At 42.7% G+C, this 21,346-nt stretch overlaps 1 long non-coding RNA gene across 2 annotated transcripts in view; it reads left to right on the forward strand.

Annotated features, from left to right (window-relative positions):
* LOC132207786 (uncharacterized) overlaps window positions 1–20,250 on the forward strand; it is a 31,361-nt gene extending 11,111 nt beyond the window's left edge. The window contains exons 2-5 of one of the 2 annotated variants that reach the window (XR_009443818.1): window positions 651–850; window positions 1,349–1,495; window positions 7,578–7,719; window positions 20,170–20,250. This is a non-coding gene — a long non-coding RNA (uncharacterized LOC132207786). Of the gene's footprint in view, window positions 1–650; window positions 851–1,348; window positions 1,496–7,577; window positions 7,720–8,278; window positions 8,925–20,169 lie in introns of those variants that run through there. The other variant, XR_009443817.1, reaches the window with a different exon arrangement.
* Window positions 20,251–21,346: the final 1,096 nt, after the last annotated feature.

Below are 21,346 nucleotides of genomic sequence, written 5' to 3' on the forward strand. Positions count from 1 at the left end.
CAGCTCTCTCCCAGAGCAACAAAATTAATCCTTTTCTCGAATTCATTCCACATATTTCACAGGATTGAAATATATAGGTACATAGTTAAGAGATTTTAACATCGAGTGAGCAGTTCTCGCACTTCACCTTGTCACTAACAATTGAAAACGTGACTTAGAAAGAGTGGGTCTTTATTTTGTTCTGTTGTGATGAAGAAGATGCAAGTCCAAGTGCTGGAACTGGCCTCTTGAACTTAGAAACATTTAAATGTGTATAAAATGAATTCTGTGCGCATCTATTAAAAGCAGTTTTATGGAAGGAAAAGGTACCAAAGAAGATTTGGTGTATTGTACTTGATGCTATTATACTCCAACCTGTGAAAACAGAACTCTACGACTGTGAGTGTTGAGATCTGAGAGGGTGCTATCTTGTTTGAATTTACATTGCTAAGTCTAGGCCTATTTTCCCAACAGCAAAATTGGTAATGCAGAAAGAAATGGATGTTTCTCGCATTTGTTGGCTGTAAGTGTCTGTTTAAAGTTTGAGTACAGTTTCCTCATACAGGTGCTTAACCTGCTTTTACAGTTTGAACATTTGTTGTGCCAATGAAAATTGTTTGAATGGTTTCACCTCCAGTTTTCTTCTTTATACATATTTGGTATTTTTTCAGGGTAAGGACTGCCTGCAAAATCTGAGATTGGGCTTTGAAAGACATCAACCTTTGCTTGCGAGAGATAATGGTAACTGCAGATGCTAGAGAATGCGAGATAACAATGTGTGGAGCTGGATGAACACAGCAGGCCAAGCAGCATCTCAGGAGCACAAAAGCTGACATTTCGGGCCTCGACCCTTCATGCGAGAGAACGTAACGTAAGAAAGAAGAACAGGACTAAGTAGTATTATCCTTCAAAGCCTTGTTGAGTTGATTTGTCCTGTTTTGTTCCTTACTTTTACATTTATTAAATCCACTTTTTTAAAAGCATTCTTTCACAGGATGAGGGCACTGCTGGCAAGGCTAACATTCATTTCCCATCCAGGAATGGCTTGGTAGGCCATTTTGGAAGTCAGTAGAGAGTCAGCCATGTTCCTGTGAATTTGAAGTCAGATACCAGAATTGTGAAGGGATGCAGATTCCCTTCCCTAAAGAATAGATTAGTGAATTCAGTTTTCTGTTACAATAATTTATGATCGTTTCATCGTCACTGTTACTTTTAACTCGAGATCTTTATGAATTAAATGTCATTTCCAGCAGATGCTTTTGTATATTATATTTAATATTAGGATTTTAGTTTTAACTTAATTTCTTATTAACATTTAATCATTAATTTCAGGATGTTTCTCAGATTTTATACGCTTCCTCTCCATTAGGTTTTTAAAGAAGAAATTGCCCCAGTCAAACAAGAAGTCAAAATATTAAATGATCTGGCCAGTCAATTATCTCCGCTTGATGTCTCTTTCTCTCCAAAGATTTCTCACCAGCTTGATGACCTAAATATGAGGTTGAAATTTATACAGGTAACAGTGAAAACATTTTCTAAACTAGCCAATCTGTTGAAGAAAGCATGTCCAGATAATTTGGCTTCAAATATATGAGCAAGATAAAGAACCGTTTCAATTGAAGCAAGCAATTAATATTTTATTATCATAGTTTATGAAGTTATCCAATTTTATAATATTACGTTTTCAAAAATACAATGTTCTTGTCTGTAGTCTGCACTTTAGAATGTAATCGCAAAACAAAATCCAAATAGTGAGACATGTGAGCATCCGAACTACAGTCTGAAATGGTTCAGGACTGGAACAATTTGAATATATTCAGGATGAAGCTGCAGGTGGCAGATATTTTTCCCGATCCATCCAAAAGAATTTGGAATTGGACCATTGTGCTCACTGCTGTACACTTCAGTATTATGTATTGTTTCATATTTTAAGTCCCTGAGAAAGACATACTTTAATGAATTGCAACAAAGATATACTTGATGCATTGAAGGGAAGAATGACATAAAGTTGTATGAACTGCATGTATTTCTTTCAATTGAGCAGATTTTGATTGATGTCAGCAAAGTAGTAGATGAAAGTTTTCTTTATCCCATAAAGCCGCATGAAATGTTTTATTGAGCAAATTATTTCAGTCTTGTTCTGTGTCAGCAGCACGCTTGGCCATATAGCGCAATAAAACTCCTTATCGGTTCTAGCAAGCAGACAAAAACATAAAAAGCACCAGGATCTGGATGTTCTACCTCTTGACCCTACCTCACCATCCGATAAGACATGGCTGACCTGCCCGGGACTCAACTCCTCTTCCATACCGGCTTCTCAGAGCGCTCAACTTCTCTATTTCAAAAATCTTATCTACCACCTTCTTTAAATACTTCCAGTGATCTACCTTTCACAATTCTCTTGTATTCTAAACAATCGCTACCTGCTGAAAGAAGAAATTCCTTTGCATCTCAGGTTTCAATAAATGTTCCCTTCTTCTGTAACTATGTTGCTGAGTTTGAGATTTCCACAATAATGGAAACATTGTCTTCACATCTAGCCTGTCAAAAAATTTTGTGTTTCAGTAAGATCACCCCTCATTCTTCTAAACTTGAATGAATAAAGACCTTCTGTGCAACCATTCTTGATAAATCATGATCCGATGAATCGGCCCAGTGAGTCTCTTTTGAACTGCTTCCTATGGCTGTGTATCCTTTCTTGTATTTCTCCAAGTGTGACCTCCTCAATAGCCTGATCAGTTGCAAAAAAACTTGCCCATTTTTAAACTGAAACCTCCTTACAATAAAGGCCAAAATTCCATTTGCCTTCTAAATTACTTGCATCACCATCGTCATGGCTCACATCAACTCCAACCTACCAAAGTGCTTTGATCCTTTGCAATTCACCTACCACTGCAACAGGTCTCCAGCTGATACCGTCTCCCTGGCCTGACAGTCATCCCTGGAATGTCTGGATAACAAGGATACCTACATCAGGCTGTTACTTATTGATCAGACCACCACCTTCCACACTGTAATTCCAAACAAACTCCTCTCTGAACTCTGAGACCTCGGCCTCAGCATCCCTCTCTGTAACAGGATTCTCGACTTCCTGACCCAGAGACCACAATCAGTAAGGATAGGTGACAACACTTGCTCCACCGTAAACCTCAACACCGGTGCCCAGCAAAGCTGCCCCTACTCTATACTCCTTATGCAATCATGACTGTGTGGCCCCAACTCCATTTACAAGTTTGCTGATGACGCTTCCATTGTAGGTCGGACCTCAAACAACAATAAGTCAGATTACAGGAAAAGCAATTGAGTGCTTGCTGGCATGATGGAAAGATAACAATCTGTCCATCAGCATAAGCAAAATGGAGGAGCTGGTCATTGATTTCAGGAAGCTTCTGTCTGCAGCAATGGTGCTGAGGTGGAGATGGTTGATAGTGTGAAGTTCCTGGGAATGTTGCTCACCAACAATCTGTCCTGGTCAACCCATGTCGACATGATGGTCAAGGAGGCTAAGAAAATTCAGCATGTCCATGAGGACCCTACCTGTTTTTGGAGATGCATCCTATCTGGATGCATCACTGTGTGGTATGGCAGTTGCTGTTCCCAAGACTGCAAGAAGCTGAAGAGAATCATGAGCACAGCCCAATCCGTCACGCAAACTAGCCTTCCCTCCATTGACTCCATCTACACTTCCCACTGCCTTGAGAAAGCAACCAACATAATCAAAATACCCCCTCACTCTGATTATACTCTCTTCTGTCGGGCAGAGGATATCAGATTGAAAAAGCGTACAAATAGATTTAAGAACAGCCTCTTTCCTGTTGTGACTTTTGAACGGACCTCTCAAGTGTTAATTCTGATCTCTCTCTCTCAGCCTCTTCTCTGTGGCTGTAACACTATTCTGCACTTTGTACGGTGTGATTTGCCTACACAGCATGCAAATCAACACTTTTCACAGTATCTCAGTACATGTGACAGCAACAAAACAATCATTCACCTGCACGCTAGTATGTGTTTCATGGACGAGAGCATCCAAGTCCCCTACCCTGCATTTTTTTTTAGAGTCTCCCTCTATTTAAGTAAGAGTCTATCTTTTGATTCTTCCTACCAAAGTGTACTTTCCTACATTAAACTCTCTCTACCAACTTTTTTCCGACTTGCTCGACCTGTCTATCCCCTTGCAGATTCTTTCTGTCCTCATGACAACATTCCCTTACTCTATTTTTGTAGCATCAGCAAATTTGGATGAATTTATGCCTTGTCCCCTCCTCTAAGTTATGAATATAGAGAGTAAATAATTCTCGTCCTTGGACTGATCCCTGTGGCACTCCACTAGTTATGGCTTTCCGGCCTGATAAAGATGGTGGTTAGAAAATAACTGGCTGAACCACTGAAATGAAAAATGTGAAAAAATATGCGTTTTCATTGTTTGTGAAATAGTTAAATCAGAGTGTAGATAATAAAATGTAAATATTACAGTAGTTCTTCATAGTTTATCATTGAGGTTTATGAGAATTCTGAATATAGTTCCTGATTTATGATAACATCAGTTTTCATGCATCTTTGTCTGAGAATTCAGATTTGTTTTGTCAAAAATTGTGCTGTGCCACACATGATATTTGCTAAATCTGTCCTGTCCCAGCAGTTCAACTCGTTCAGTTTTGAGATAACTTTTGTAAGGACCCCACAGTTGAGCTACCTTGCGTTGATAGCTCACTACACACTTCTTGCATTGAAACAAATGCACCTCAGACCACCTGTCCGTCAGCGTTCATCATCTGCTCTGTGTCTACTCTTCCTCTTGGTCACACTGACTTCATTATCTAGTTCCTTACAGGCTGTAGTTATTATCTTGTTACTGCCCACTAACCTGTGCATTTGGCTCCCATCCCCCTACCACATTACGAGGTCTTACGAGGAAAGGCTGAGGGACTTGAGGCTGTTTTCATTAGAGAGAAGAAGGCTGAGAGGTGACTTAATTGAAACATATAAAATAATCAGAGGGTTAGATAGGGTGGATCGGGAGAGCCTTTTTTCTGGATGGTGACGGCGAGCGCGACGGGGCATAGCTTTAAATTGAGGGGTGAAAGATACAGGACAGATGTCAGAGGTAGTTTCTCGACTCGGAGAGTAGTAAGGGAATGGAACGCTTTGCCTGCAATGGTAGTAGATTTGCCAACTTTAGGTACATTCAAGTCGTCGTTGGATAAGCATATGGACGTACATGGAATAGTGTTGGTTAGATGGGCTTGAGATCGGTATGACAGGTCGACACAACATCGAGGGCCCAAGGGCCTGTACTGTGCTGTAATAGAACATAGAACATAGAACAGTACAGCACAGAACAGGCCCTTCAGCCCACAATGTTGTGCCGACCATTGATCCTCATGTATGCACCCTCAAATTTCTGTGACCATATGCATGTCCAGCAGTCTCTTAAATGACCCCAATGACCTTGCTTCCACAACTGCTGCTGGCAACGCATTCCATGCTCTCACAACTCTCTGCGTAAAGAACCTGCCTCTGACATCCCCTCTATACTTTCCACCAACCAGCTTAAAACTATGACCCCTCGTGCTAGCCATTTCTGCCCTGGGAAATAGTCTCTGGCTATCAACTCTATCCATGCCTCTCATTATCTTGTATACCTCAATTAGGTCACCTCTCCTCCTCCTTTTCTCCAATGAAAAGAGACCGAGCTCAGTCAACCTCTCTTCATAAGATAAGCCCTCCAGTCCAGGCAGCATCCTGGTAAACCTCCTCTGAACCCTCTCCAAAGCATCCACATCTTTCCTATAATAGGGCGCCCAGTACTGGACGCAGTATTCCAAGTGCGGTCTAACCAAAGTTTTATAGAGCTGCAACAAGATCTCACGACTCTTAAACTCAATCCCCCTGTTAATGAAAGCCAAAACACCATATGCTTTCTTAACAACCCTGTCCACTTGGGTGGCCATTTTAAGGGATCTATGTATCTGCACACCAAGATCCCTCTGTTCCTCCACGCTGCCAAGAATCCTATCCTTAATCCTGTACTCAGCTTTCAAATTCGACCTTCCAAAATGCATCACGTCGCATTTATCCAGGTTGAACTCCATCTGCCACCTCTCAGCCCATCTCTGCATCCTGTCAATGTCCCGCTGCAGCCTACAACAGCCCTCTACACTGTCAACGACACCTCCGACCTTTGTGTCGTCTGCAAACTTGCTGACCCATCCTTCAATTCCCTCGTCCAAGTCATTAATAAAAATTACAAACAGTAGAGGCCCAAGGACAGAGCCCTGTGGAACCCCACTCACCACTGACTTCCAGGCAGAATATTTTCCTTCTACTACCACTCGCTGTCTTCTGTTGGCCAGCCAATTCTGTATCCAAGCAGCTAAGTTCCCCTGTATCCCATTCCTCCTGACCTTCTGAATGAGCCTTCCATGGGGAACCTTATCAAATGCCTTACTGAAGTCCATATACACCACATCCACAGCTCGACCCTCATCAACCTTTCTAGTCACATCCTCAAAAAACTCGATAAGGTTTGTAAGGCATGACCTACCCCTCACAAAGCCGTGTTGACTGTATTTGATCAAGCCATGCTCTTCCAGATGGTCATAAATCTTATCCCTCAGAATCCTTTCTAACACCTTGCAGACGACAGACGTGAGACTTACCGGTCTATAATTGCCGGGGATTTCCCTATTTCCTTACTTGAAGAGAGGAATTACATTTGCCTCTCTCCAGTCCTCAGGTACGACTCCAGTGGAGAGCGAGGATGCAAAGATCTTCGCAAGTGGCAAAGCAATTGCATTTCTCGCTTCCCAAAGCAGCCGAGGACAAATCTGATCCGGGCCTGGCGACTTGTCAATCTTAATGTTTGACAAAATTTTCAGCACATCAGCTTCCTCTATCTCTATCCATTCCAGCATGCACACCTGCTCTTCAAAGGTTTCATTCACTACAAAGTTGGTTTCTTTCGTAAAGACAGAAGCAAAAAACTCATTTAGGGCTTCCCCTACCTCCTCAGGCTCCACACACAAGTTCCCTATGCTATCCCTGATCGGCCCTACTCTTTCTTTGACCATTCTCTTATTCCTCACGTAAGTGTAAAATGCCTTTGTGTTTTCCCGGATTCCTTCTGCCAAGCCTTTCTCGTGCCCCCTCCTGGCTCTCCTCAGACCATTTTTGTGCTCCTTCCTTGCCTGCATGTAATCCTCTCTAGCTGAACTTGACCCTAGCTTCCTCCACCTTATGTAAGCTACCTTCTTCCTTTTCACTAGAAGCTCCACCGCTCTCGTCATCCAAGGTTCCTTAATCTTACCCCTTCTTGCCTGTCTCAGAGGGACATATTTACTCATCACTCCCAACAACTGTTCCTTAAACCATCTCCACATGTCTATAGTTCCCTTACCATGGAACAACTGCTCCCAGTCCATGCTTCCTAGCTCATGTCTAATCGCATCATAGTTTCCTCTTCCCCAATTAAATATCCTCCCATTCTGCCTAATCCTCTCCTTCTCCATAGCTATGTAAAATGTGAGGCAGTTATGGTCACTATCACCAAAATGCTCTCCCAATGTTCTGTGTTCTGTGTTTTATTTATTGTTGAATAGCAGCAGGAGGTGAGGAGGCAGAGACTGCAACCCTGAGGTCACGGAGGGAAGGAAAAGAGGCTCTTACTTGGAGATTGAGAAGCAGGAGAGGGCACAACCCAGAGGTTTGGGAGTGGAGAGAGGCTGCAAGTTGGAGGTCAAGGTGAGGAGAGGCACCAGTTGATGTTGTAGATTAAATGTAATACAGAAAATTGTGAAGTTTGGTTCGAAAAACAGTACATAAAACAGAAGGAACCATTCTAAATGGGTGCAGAAGCAGATCGGTTTTGCTGTTCTGTGCATAAACCATTCAGTTAAACCACAGCTAGTCTGAGCTTCAACTCTGTTTACCTGCTGAAAAGGCATGTCGACTGAAAACATTAGCTTGCTTTCTCTCCATGGCTGCTGCCTGACCTACTGTGGTCTCCGGCATTTTTTGTCGTCAGTCTGTTTACCTCCCTTTCTTCTATATCCTTTCATAGCCTTAGCTATCAAAAATAATTTCAGTCACACTCATTCTTATTGATCCAGCACCCACATTCTTTTATGAGAGAGTATTTGAGATCTTGACTGTTGTTTGTATTAAGATAAAAGTGCTTCCTGATTTCAGTTCTGAATGGCTTGCCATTGAATCTCATATATTAATAGATAATACTTCTGATAAGAAATGTTTTCAGAGTGTTATAGTGGAAGCTTCTATGTTCTGTGCATCCTCTATCTAGCCACCAGACTCAGAGTACCTGTTGGGACCATCCAAAAATGACTGAACATTTTCACTCATTAGGTAAGTAGATTGATAATAGGACTCTGGTTCTGTGCCACTGTCAGATCATTGCGACTCCAAAAGGTACCAAAGTAAATTCTGGATTCTAGGCAAATATACCTATGTGTTTAAATCTATTTAGGTGCATTCATGTAGGCTAAAAATACTTGAAATAATGTATAATTAGGAGTGACAGACAACATCTGTGACATTAAATGAAAAACAAGAACAAAGAACTTTGGTTCATATTTCAGCTTCGACAGGCACTAAACAACTAAAAGCACTGTATAACCAATGAAGTAAGTTTTTGAAGTATGTTTGTAATGTCGGAAACACAGCAACAAATATATGCGCAGAAGGCTTTCACAAACAGAACTGTAAAAATGACCACTTACTTTGTGATATTGATTGAATGCTAAGTGTTGGCCAGAATGTAGATCCACTGAACTGAATACAGGTGGTTTGTGGGTAAGAAAGTCTTAACCCTTTGGACAAACCTAATTTTATTTGTAATTTATTAGCAATAACTGAATTGTGCAGTTTAAGTTCAGAAGTTCCCAATTTTAAGTGGAGTTTTAACAAATTCACCTTTGAAGAGCGTTTGGGCTTGATTAACCCAAGTCTCAACTGAGTTAACTCAGCCTTTTGTGTTAGGGATGTATAAATTATCCTTCTTAGGGGAGGCGATGGCCTCATGGTATTGTCACTGGACTGTTCATCCAGAGAGACAAATCATGTTCTGGGGACCTGGATTCAAATCCCGCTGTGGCAGATGGTGGAATTTGAATTCAATAAATATCCGGAATTCACAATCTGATGATGACCATGAATCTGTTGTTGCTTGTTGGAAAAGCTCATCAGGTTCACGAATGCCTTTTAGGGAAGGAAACTGTCATCCTTACCTGGCCTGGTCTGCATGTGACTCCAGACCCACAGCAATGTGGTTGACTTTTAACTGCCCTCTGGGTAATCAGGGCTGGGCAATAAATGCTGCCTTGCCAGTGACGCCCTCGACGAGATTGAATCAAGAAAAAAAATTACGATTGCCTTTTCTAACTTCTCAGCCTTCAGTAATTGATTCTCCCAGTGCTAGAGAAGAAGTGGTGACTGTGGCTTATTCTATTCCCAAGGTTTAACATGATGCAACTGATGGTAAAGTTAATAAGCTTTATGAAAACATAAGTAAATATATATAATTAAATAAAAATAGCAAAGTCATTAATTAGAACTCGGCTACAACATGTAAGAGCTCCTGTGTTCCAGTATGGTCTGGTGCAAGCATGTTTGCTGTAAGCACTTAATGTTTGAGTAGCTTGTGTTTATGAGCTGGAGGCTGATCTAGGGATGCTGGGACACATCAGGAGGGGAGCAAGTTACCTGGATTCTTTGCACCAAGAGGCAGTCACAGCCCTTAAGTTTGTGTTTGTCTGATTTGGTCAGTCTTCAGGCGCAGGAGAGGTCGATGGTGGAGGTTCATTACGCTAATACTGGGGAAAGTAGGACTGTCCTGTGGTGAGTTATGGATTCAACTGGGCCTGTGTTCATGAGAGTTTAAAAAGATGAGGGGGGGATCTGATTGAAATATAGAAAGTTGGAACTGAGCCAGATGAACTCAATGCAGGGAAGCTATTTTCCCTGTTTGTGGTGCTGGGACCAGGGGTCACAGTCTCAGAATTTGGGGTAGATCAGTTAGGACTAGGATGAGGACAACATCTCGTCATTCAAGCAGAGTGAATCTGTGAAATTTTCAACCACAGAAGACCATGGGGGCCATCACTGAATGTATTCAAGAACAAGACAAGGTGGCTCGGTGGCTCACCACTGCTGCCTCACAGTGCCAGTGACCTGTTTTGATTCCACCCTTGGGTAACTATCCATGTGGAGTTTGTACATTCTCCCTGTGTCAGTGTGGGCTTCCACCAGGTGCTCCGGTTTCTTCCCACAGTCCAAAAATATGCAGGCCAAGTGGATAAGGCATGGTAAATGCATAGTTATGGAGCAAGGATGGAGGGGCCAGTCTTGGACACGATGCACTTCGAAGGGTCAGTGTCGACTTAATCAGCTGAAAACATTTTGCATTGTAGGGATTCTTTGATTTTGTGATAGATTTTTAGATGTTAAAAGATTCAATAAGTATACAGGAAAGTGGGAATATGATATCGAGATGTAAGATCGGCCATGATCTTATTGAATGGTGGACTTGGCTTGAAGGGCTGATTGGCTTATTCCTGCTTCTAGTTTCCATGTTCTTCTGTGACTGAATGAGGCTGATAGCGGAACTAGAATGCATGAGCTTTAGGGTGGATGTGCAAATTGACTATCGCACTGTGGTAAAAAACACACTTTCAAAGGGGCTTGATAAACGCAACGTAGTATAATCAGTGGGATTGACACTATTCTGTGCAGCAAAGAGTGAGAGTCTGTAACTGTGGAAGCCATTGCCACAGAAGACTGCGAAGGCTAAGTCATTGAGTGTATTTAAGACAGAGATAAATAGGTTTGTGGACTAGTAAGTGCATCAAGGGTTACGGGGAGAAGGCAGGAGAATGGGGTTCAGAAGTATGTCAGCCGTGCTTGAATGACAGAGCAGACTCAGTGTGCAGACTGGCCTAATTCTGCTCATATATCTTAGGGTCTTATTTGCTCAGACGGGAAAAGACCTTGCGGTGGGAGGTGGAGAATCCAGACATTGTAGGCAGGACAAAAAAGGAGTTTGTGAATAGTTGTAATGAGGAATTTGGCACCATGAAGCAGAGCCTTCAATGTCATAATCTCTGGATGCATAATGTGTTGGGCAGAAAGGCTTATTTCCATGCAGTGTGCCACCAAGATTCTAACTCCAGACAAACATATCCATCTTCTTTGCGCTCAATCTGACTCCTACGAGCAGGGAGCTTTCCCCCCATTCCCGTTAAAACCAGTTTTGCTCAGTTCCCTGGATGCCACATTTGGTCAAATGTGGCCTTGATGTCAAGAACAATCACTGTCGCCCTCACTCCCTCACCTCTTTTTTGTCCATTTTTGAACCAGGGCATCAATGAGGCCAGGAGCTGGGTGGCCCTGGTAGAAACCCAACTGAGTGTTAGTGAGTAGGTGATGCCTTTATTTTCACCTACTGTAGTCCCAATCATGCAACTCTGTCAATTGCTGCCCCTGCCAAGCGCTGGAAGCCTCCCCAGCGTTATCCAGACAGCAGAAAATTTGTTTCAGGAAGACGAGGACCTGCCCTGTCAAATTTCATGTGGATGTGCTGTTGCACATGCACAGAGCGTGATAAAAGGGAGTCAGCATGGCTTTGTGATGGGCGGGTCATGCCTTACAAATCTGATTGAGTTCTTTGAGGAGGCCATGAGACAGGTTGACGAGGGGCGAGCAGTGGATGTGGTGTACATGGACATCAGCAAAGCATTTGATCAGGTTCCCCACGGCAGGCATTTTCATAAAGTCAGGAGGTATGGAAATCAGGGTGACTTGGCTGTCTGGATTCAGAATTGGTTGGCTGACAGGAGGCAGAGAGTGGTTGTAGATGGTAAACATTCTGCCTGGAGGTCAGTGCTCAGTGGTGACCCGCTGGGCTCTGTTCTTGGGCCTCTGCTCTTTGTAGTTTTTATGAATGACTTGGACGAGGAGGTTGAGGGGTGGGTTAGTATGTTTGCTGCTGACACAAAGGTTGGAGGTGCCGTTGATAGTATTGAGGGCTATTGCAGGCTTCAGCGAGACATTGACAGTATGCAGAGGTGGGCTGAGAAATGGCAGATGGAGTTCAACCTGGATAAATGCGAGGTGATGCATTTTGGAAGGTCGAATTTAGATGCTGAATCTAGGATTAAAGGCAGATGCTCGGCAGTGTATAGGAACAGCGGAATCTTGGTGTTCAAGTGCATAGCTCCCTCAAAGTTGCCACACAAGTGGATAAGGGTGTTAAGAAATCAGATGGTGTTTTGGCTTTCATTAACAGGGGGATCGAGTTTAAGTGCCGCGAGGTTATGCTGCAGCTCTACAAAACCCTGGTGAGACCACACTGGAATATTGTGTCCAGTTCCGGTTGCCCTATTATAGGAAAGATGTGGAGGCTTTGGAGAGGGTGCAAAGGAGGTTTACCAGGTTGAGAAGGTTGACTGAGCTTGGACTTTGCTCTCTGGAGAGAAGGAGGAAGAGAGGTGACCTGCTCAAGGTGTACAAGGTAATGAGAGGAATGGATAGAGTCGATAGCCAGAGACTTTTCCCCAGGGCAGGATTGACTGCCGCGAGGCATAGTTTTAAGGTGTTAGGAAGAAGGTATAGAGGAGATGTCAGAGGGAGGTTCTTCACCCAGAGAGTTGTGAGTGCATGGAATACTTTGCCAGTGGTAATGGTGGAAGCAGAGCCATTAGTGACATTTAAGCAACTGCTGGACATGCACATGAACAGCAGTGAATTGAGGTGAATGTAAATTAGGTTAGGTTATTTTTGGATTGGGATTATTCCACGGCACAACATGGTGGGCCGAAGGGCCTGTACTGTGCTATACTTTTCTATGTTCTATGTTGTGTGTAAGAGTCAGAAGCCCAGTTGTTAGTGGCTTGGCTCTTTAGCTCAGTAGCTACCCCTTAATTTTTTGATGGCCAAAAGTGGCTGGCAAAGCAGACTTGCAACTTGAAAGCATTATGACATTGGCCAGGATGTGAAGCATTGACCTACATGGTTTTTTGCAGATGTCTATTACTGCATCCATGTCTGTGAATGATTTGCGTAGCAGCCTTGAAGTTTTCACAGAGTCCTTCAGAACTTAGATGTGGACCTTGGCAACTTTAAAGAAGTCTAAAAAATATCAACACACATACATTTTGGCAATGACTGGTATGAACATCGATAGAGAGTGGATAGCCAGAGACTTTTTCCGAGGGTGAAGGTAGCTCTTATGAGGAGGCATAGTTTAAAAGTAAGTGGAGGTAGATATCGGGTAAACGTGAGAAGTAGGTTCTTTACTCAGAGAGTGGCAGAAGCGTGGAATGCATTGCCAGAGAGGGGAGTGGAGTCAGCTTCATTAGGAGCATTTAAGCAGCTATTAGACAGGCATATGGATGATAGTATAAGGTAAGGGTGGAGGTTAGCTCGACGTTAGGTTGAGGGTAAAAGCTCAGCACAACACTGTGTGCTGAAGGGCCAGTCCTGTGCTGTACTGTTGTATGTTTGTATGCTCTATGAATCCATCAGTAATTAATCTGCAAGTAGCTGACAGTGTCTTTAAATAACTCTGGCAGAGGGGTTATTCATGTTCCTGGTGATCATACGTTCAGCAATGTGTCATTGAGGGACTTGAAGCATTGAGCTCTGATATCACAGTATTGGCAATATCTTGCCTCCTCGACATCCTTTCATCAGGTATTTGCTGCATGCAACATAGAATTGTCAGAATAGCATCCATGGCAACTTGCATTTGATGTGTGCTCATGAGTCATATATACCATTTCAGATCTCAAAACCCTTTGTGGCCCTGAAAAACCAGGCGGCGAGATTGCAGACTTTACACCAAGCATGATTATCTGAATCTTTTCTCTCCTACTATAAAGCTGACAGTGAGACTTCCGTGAGTTCCACTGTATTCACCAGATGCTGTTTGCCAGTTATGACATGAATTTCATGTAGCTTTTGACCACCTACATGAGGAATGGGTAACAAATGCTGGTCCTGTCAGTGATGTTCCCATCCTTGAAAATATGTGGAAATAAATTGAACCTAGTAGTTATCATTTCCTTTTACTGTGCCTTGTATTCTTCAGCAGATATTTATCCCCCTGTATTCATTGCAGAGTAGTTGAGAATGTGTTCCAATTGAAATGGTTTGTACTAACAGTTAGGAAAAATGTATCTAAAGATTTTTTTGAATGCAGGTGATTTAAACACCGTGCGTTTTTCTGCCTATCGGCCAGCAATGAAGATCCGCCGACTCCAGAAAGCGCTCTGTTGTGAGTACATTCACACATTGCAGAATTTGTAATCTCGTGCTGTGTTTTGTTGTGAGCTTCCTTGCTTGCCTGTTGTCAGATGTCATTGATTACAATTAGCTTGGTTTTGCAGTTGTTGAGACATCAGTTCGGCATGACCTTACAACCTTCCACTCAAAGGACGTTTGTCTATAAAGTTGCTGAAAATGCAATCTGATAAGGGCAGCCAGGCATCTTAGACTAGAGTGAATGAGGAAAGCAACAGGATGTCTTCTTAACGATTGGGAAACAACCACATGAAGGACTGAGGAGGACAGTGAATTAAAAGAGGAATGGTTTGTTTCAAATCAGGTATAGCAAAAGAAATTAAGAGAACGTGAGGAAAGTTGAAATTGAAAAGGCAAGTAATGGTTTATGTTCATTGGAAACCATCAACAACAAAAGTACAATGAAGAAAGTATTTGAGAAAATACAGAAGATTTCTTCAAATGAAAGGGAGACACTGTCTTCATGATGCTAATAGCACGGAGTGCAACTTTGGCGTTTAACCACATCATCCCTTGGCCTGAAGTCACTGTACTATTTACCCATTTTATAACAGAAAAATACTTTAATGATGAGTGTCATGGAGAATTTCAGCCCAGAATATAACCATATTCTGAGCAATTGCCACAACAGCTTCTCTGACATGACTTTATAAAACATCCCAAAGCATGTCATAGGAGCTTTATAGAGTAAAATTTGATACTGAGTACTGAAAGAGATCCGAAGGTAGATGATTAAAACCACATCAGAGGTAGATTTTAAGGACTGTTTTGAAGGAGGAAAGAACGATGCAGAGGTTCAGCAAGGTAATTCTATAAAGCTTAGGCTCCAAGAAGTTGAATGTAAAGCTGTCGATGATGGAACAGCACAAATTGTGTTGAGAGGCTGGAATTAAAGGCGTAAATGTGCCTCGAGGGGCTATGAGCTGGACATTGTCAGGGGATGTGCATGCGTGTTGCCAGGTCAGGGAGGGATTTGAAAGCCAGGACAGCAATGTGAAAACCAAGGCACTGCTTAACTGTGAGCCATTGTAGATCAGAGTGTGCAGAGAAAGATGGGTGAATGGAACTTGGTGCGTGTTAAGACAGAGTCAATGGACTTTTAAATGATGCCATGTTAAAGAAAAGGAGAACTTGGGAGGCCAACTTGATATTCATCAGAATGGTCATGTTCAGAGTTAATCAATGCGGTCGGGTTTCAAAACTAACGGACTTACCTGGGGCCAAATGTTGTGGATGTGAAAATAAGTAGACTTTGTGACATCAGGCCTATGTGGCCGGAATTTAAACTCTGGGTCAAAATAACAAAGGGTACAACGAAAACCAGTAGCTAGCAAGCAGACGTCCTTTCAAGGACCAAAGATAATGGCTTCGTTCTGTACCAGATTTAATAGATGGAAACTGTCCGGTTCTGTAGAGACAGTGGAAGAAATGAATGAGGGGGTGGTGAGATAGACCTGGGCATTGCCACCATGTCTGTGGAAAGTGCAGTGCATTCACATGATATTGCTCTGGGGCAGTGTTCAGATGAGAAAAGGAGAGGGATTTTACTGATTTTGGCCAGACCTCGGTGATTCACACCCACGGCCATGCTGTCAAAGATTTGTGGAAGCCAGAAAAACTGAACTTGACTGTTTGCAGTAAATGTACAGCATTTCAGATGTCACTTGATCCTGCAGATTGACTCCCTAGAATCTGCTTGTCAAATGATTTATATGGCTAAAAGGTTCAAGTATGAGTTTGCGCTGTGGAACTCATCTCGCACCGAAACTGGCCAGTTGTTATATCAAGATTTGGAGAAAGTATTAGTTTTTTGAAGAATGTTCTGATACAGAGAGAGACTAATAGTTTCTTGAGAAATCGTGGGACATTGGCCAGGAAGTTAAACAGCAGTGGGGGGAAAAACAAACTTGACCTGAATCCTATGTTAAGTATATAATGGATTGGTTCGAGAGTGAGGATATCAAAAAATATTCTCATTTTTAAGATGAGACACTCGGGACAATTTGGGTAGGATGCGCTTCTTGAAGGGACCAGAAAGGTACAGAATTATCCATTGGATGTGAAAAATTTGAAATGAAGACAAAACTTTTTGAGGCTGGGGTGGGGAAGAAATGAAGGTCCGATTTTGCTCATTCAACCTCTCCCATGACAAAATGCACTTGTATAAGATTGGTGACTATAAGATTGTTGACGGCACTTTAATGAAGAAAAATCAACATGGACATTTGTTCTGCTGTATATATAACATTAACATTCAATCTCTTGGCAAGGATAATGTGACAGGGCATTTGAAAAGCCAAGTTATTGTAATTTGAATTAAGAGATCAGGCTGTAGAACCTGAGATCAATCTCAGAATAAAATGTAACAACAGCGATAGATGAGGAACCTCTTCACTCACAGAGAGGTGAACTTTGTAATTCTGTACTCCAGAAAATGTGGCGCCTCAGCCAAGAAGTTTGCTCAGAACGGGGATTGACATGCTGGGGTAGTCAGTGAACCACTATTAATGTCACAGGATTAGTAATCCGGAGGCCTGGGACAATGCTGTAGAGTATAGGCTTAAATTCCACTGTAACAGCTGATGGAATTTGAATTCAGTTCAATATAATTTTGGGGGTAGGTGGGAATGTGGAGCTGACATTGCAGTCAAGTCAGCCACGGCCTTCTTGAATGGTGAAGCAGGCTTGAGGGGGCCAGTTATCCAACACATGCTGAAATTGATATAATCATAAACAAAGCTGGTCTCAGTGATGGTTACACTGTCACTGTTAAACTATTCACCGTTATAAAAACTTGACTCATTCACTGATGTTCTTTAAGAAAGCAGCTCTGCCATTCTTATTTGATCTCACCTCCATATGACTCCAGATCCACAATAATGTGGTTGACACTTAACTGCACTCTGAAATATCAAACAATTTGGAGGAACTATGGATGGGCAGCAAATACTGTCCTTGCTATTCCTGCTCCTTGTTGCTCTGACCGTACATGCTCTAACATATTAACCAATTTCCTCTTTGAATCCGTTTGAGGAGCAGTGTATATTTTGTATTGCTTGGTGATTCTCCAAGTATCTGATGGGTTTTGCAGAGTTCCTTCTACCTTCTAAATGTGAGCTCCTTCCAGTGTTTAACCTTTTAAGGTAGGCAATCGTTCTCAAACCTTTTTGATTGAATGCCTACCTATTAATAGCAATCACTAACCTATCTATTATTAATTGCATATTCATAATACAAAGGGCTACATGTAAAGAAGTGTTCCAATCATCTTTTTAAAAAGCTCCTTCCTGACGCTTATTATGGAGATGAGATTAGATTCCCTACAGTGTGGAAACAGGCGCTTCAGCCTAAGAAGTCCACACCGGCCCTTGCAGCATCCCACCCAGACCCATCCCCCTATCACCGACACACCACCCTGAACACCATGGGAAATTTAGCATGCCCAATCCACCGAGTCAGCGCATCTTTGGACTGTGGAAGGAAACCGGAGCACCCGGAGGAAACCCACGCAGACACGGGGAGAATGTGCAAACTCCACACAGACAGTTACTTGAGGCTGGAATCGAACCCGGGTACTTGGTGCTGTGAGGCTGCAGTGCTAACCCGCTGAGCCACTGTGCTGCCCCGATGTGTGTATTTGCTTCTAACTGTGATATCTGTCAGTCGCTGGACTGGTGTTTGATACGGGCACTCATAATGTATATCCACTTGATCCAAATGCTCTTCTATTGTTAGCCTGATAAATCAAGAAAAGGGCTGGATCCTTTTGTATATTTTTCACATCACATATTCATGATTTACATATAGTTGAGAGTTTCAAACTGCAGTAATTAAACATTCATGACAGATAAAAGCATTCCAGAATTGTTTCGACTTGATGATAAATAGTGAATATCTGTTCTTGACTGCAGCTTTCCAGCCTATCAGTGCAGAAAGGCATTGCTTCGCAAGGTTGGATGAGGAATATTACTGTTCCAATTAGTTACATTTAATTTATCACCATTGAAGCTCGCGTTAGTTAGTATGCTTTTTTCCAATATATTTAATCTAAAGTTATGACAGATGATTTGGTTTGTAGATCTCCAATTACCTGTCTACTGTAGAACCCAGTTTTGAAACAATTGATATAAGGCACTTATTGTACTGTCACTGATGCTGTCATTATACTACCAGAGTATGGCTGTAATGCTGAATTACTTTAGCCTGCCTTCATGAAGCAGTGCAATCTTTCCTAGATAAGGATGAGGGGAAGGTCCACATAAAAGACTGATTGATTTATAAAATTGAGATTCATGGAATATATAGGTCACTATCAAATTTGGTTAAAAAAGATGGCTGAAGGACAGAAGCAGCAAGTTATGATAAATAGATTAGAAGATCGCTATTAGCAGTTTCCCAAGTATTAGGACACTGATTTTTGGAGATAGATACATGATTTGAATTTGGGAATATGGCATACAGAAGGCCCTTCAGCCAATCAAGTCTATGCAAACTTAACTGCACTAATCCCACTTTGCAGCACTTGGAGAATAACCTTTAATTTCATGTGCTCATCCCAGTACTTTTTTACAAGTTGTGAGCTCTCTTGTCTCAACGACCCTTCTGGGTAGTGCATTCCAGATTACCACCACCCTCTGGGTAAAAATATTTTTCCTCAAATCCCCTCTACATCTCCTGCCCTTGACCTCATAATTGTGTCTCCTTGTTATTGACCCTTCAACTAAGGATACAGCTGCTTGCTAACCTTGCCCCTCCTAATCTTCTGCACCTCAGTCACGTCCCTCCTCAGCCTTCTCTGCTCTAAAGACAACAAACTGAGCTTATCCAGCCAGTCTTCATAGCTGAAGTGCTCCGCCCCAGGCAATATCGGAGTGAATAATCTCTGCACCGTCTCCAATTCAATCACATCCTTCCAACAGTGTGGTGATGAGAACTGCATACAGTATTCCAACTTTGGCTTAACCAAAGTTCTATACAATTCCAACGTAACCTTCCAGCTGAAACCATCTGTGCCATGACTGATAAAGGCAAGTTCTGAGTCTGCATTCTTAATCATCGTGTTAACCTGTCCTGCCATCTTCAAGGATAATGGGAACTGCAGATGCTGGAGAATCCAAGATAATAAAATGTGAGGCTGGATGAGCACAGCAGGCCAAGCAGCATCTCAGGAGCACAAAAGCTGACGTTTCGGGCCTTGACCCTTCATCAGAGAGGGGGATGGGGTGAGGGTTCTGGAATAAATAGGGAGAGAGGGGGAGGCGGACCGAAGATGGAGAGAAAAGAAGATAGGTGGAGAGGTAGTGAGGGGATAGGTCAGTCCAGGGAAGACGGACAGGCAAAGGAGGTGGGATGAGGTTAGTAGGTAGATGGGGGTGCGGCTTGGGGTGGGAGGAAGGGATGGGTGAGAGGAAGAACAGGTTAGGGAGGCAGAGATAGGTTGGACTGGTTTTGGGATGCAGTGGGTGGAGGGGAAGAGCTGGGCTGGTTGTGTGGTGCTGTGGGGGGAGGGGACGAACTGGGCTGGTTTAGGGATGCGGTGGGGGAAGGGGAGATTTTGAAACTGGTGAAGTCCACATTGATACCATTAGGCTGCAGGGTTCCCAGGTTCCCTCCTGCAGTGCCACAATGCACCTCCCAGTCGCAAACCATTTCCACTCCCCCTCCCATTCTTTAGATGACATGTCCATCATGGGCCTCCTGCAGTGCCACAATGATGCCACCCGTAGGTTGCAGGAACAGCAACTCATATTCCGCCTGGACTCTTTAATTTTACATCCTCAAAGACATTTAGCAGGGATAGCGTGGATTATAGAGTGAGTTGAGTAGATTGTTTCATTATTAATTCTTTACTAAATTTGATTTATATTACATTTTTAGACCACATCAGGTGACGATGTGTGTGATTTCACCAAGGTGCTGAAAAATAACTTCAGATCAAAGAAGTACTTTGCCAAACATCCTCGCTTGGGTTATTTACCACTACAAACAGTCCTAGAAGGTGAGAACCTTGAGATGTAAGTTTATTGATGTGAGATTTACGAATGTATCAATGCCCATTTGGGGGTTGACAAATATTGCAGCATTATTCATTCTGCAGCTTAGCAGGAGAGTGAGGTTGTCCATTTGCGCATACATCAGAAGTACACAATACAAAAACAAGGGGGGCTTAACTGATATCATTGATCCTCTCGCCTTGAAAGCAGTGTAGTTACTCAGAGTGCATCTGCTGTGGACTTGTTGATACTGTCACTAACGTGCAACCTTCCTTGATATCTTTCTCTGTCCTCCAGTTCTGTCTTTAAAAACTACAATCAATTGCCCTCTCCTCAAAAGAAAAGAACCTTTGGCTGAACGTAGAACAAAGAACAGTACAGGCCCTTCAGCCCGCAATGTTGTGCCGACCTATTATCCCACTCAGATCAAACTACCCTGCATACCCTTCATTTTACTATCCTTCATGTGCCTATCCAAGAGTCGCTTAAGAGTCTCTAAATGTATCTGACTCCACTCCCACTGCCAGCAGTGCATTCCACACACCCACCACTCTCTGTGTAAAGAACTTAGGTCTGACATCTCCCTTATTCCTTCCTCCAGTCACCTTAAAATTTCTCCCCCTCGTAATAGTCATTTCTGCTCTAGGAAAAAATCTCTGACTATCCACTCCAGCTATGCCTCTCATCATCTTGCATACCTCTACCAAGCCACCTATCATTCTTCTTTGCTCCAATGGAAAAAGTCCTCGCCCCCTCAATGTTTCATCATAAGACGTGCCGTCCATTCCATGCAGCATCCTGCTAAATCTCCGCTACACCCCCTCTAAAGCTTCCACATCCTCCCTATAATGAAGCGACCAAAACTGAAGGCAATATTCCAAGCGCTGCTCCATCCCCACGAACTAATGCTCTATTCCAAATCCCTTTCCTCTTGATGCTTTAAATTCCTTGCAGTCTTTCGTATAATTTCATATTTGAATTCACCTGAACAAATTTCACCTGCAGCCCTGACCCACTAACAGCGACTTGCCCTGCAGCCATGACCCGCTCACAGCGATTTG

This window comes from Stegostoma tigrinum, unplaced genomic scaffold, assembly GCF_030684315.1.
Source record: "Stegostoma tigrinum isolate sSteTig4 unplaced genomic scaffold, sSteTig4.hap1 scaffold_157, whole genome shotgun sequence".
Lineage (NCBI taxonomy): Eukaryota > Metazoa > Chordata > Chondrichthyes > Orectolobiformes > Stegostomatidae > Stegostoma > Stegostoma tigrinum.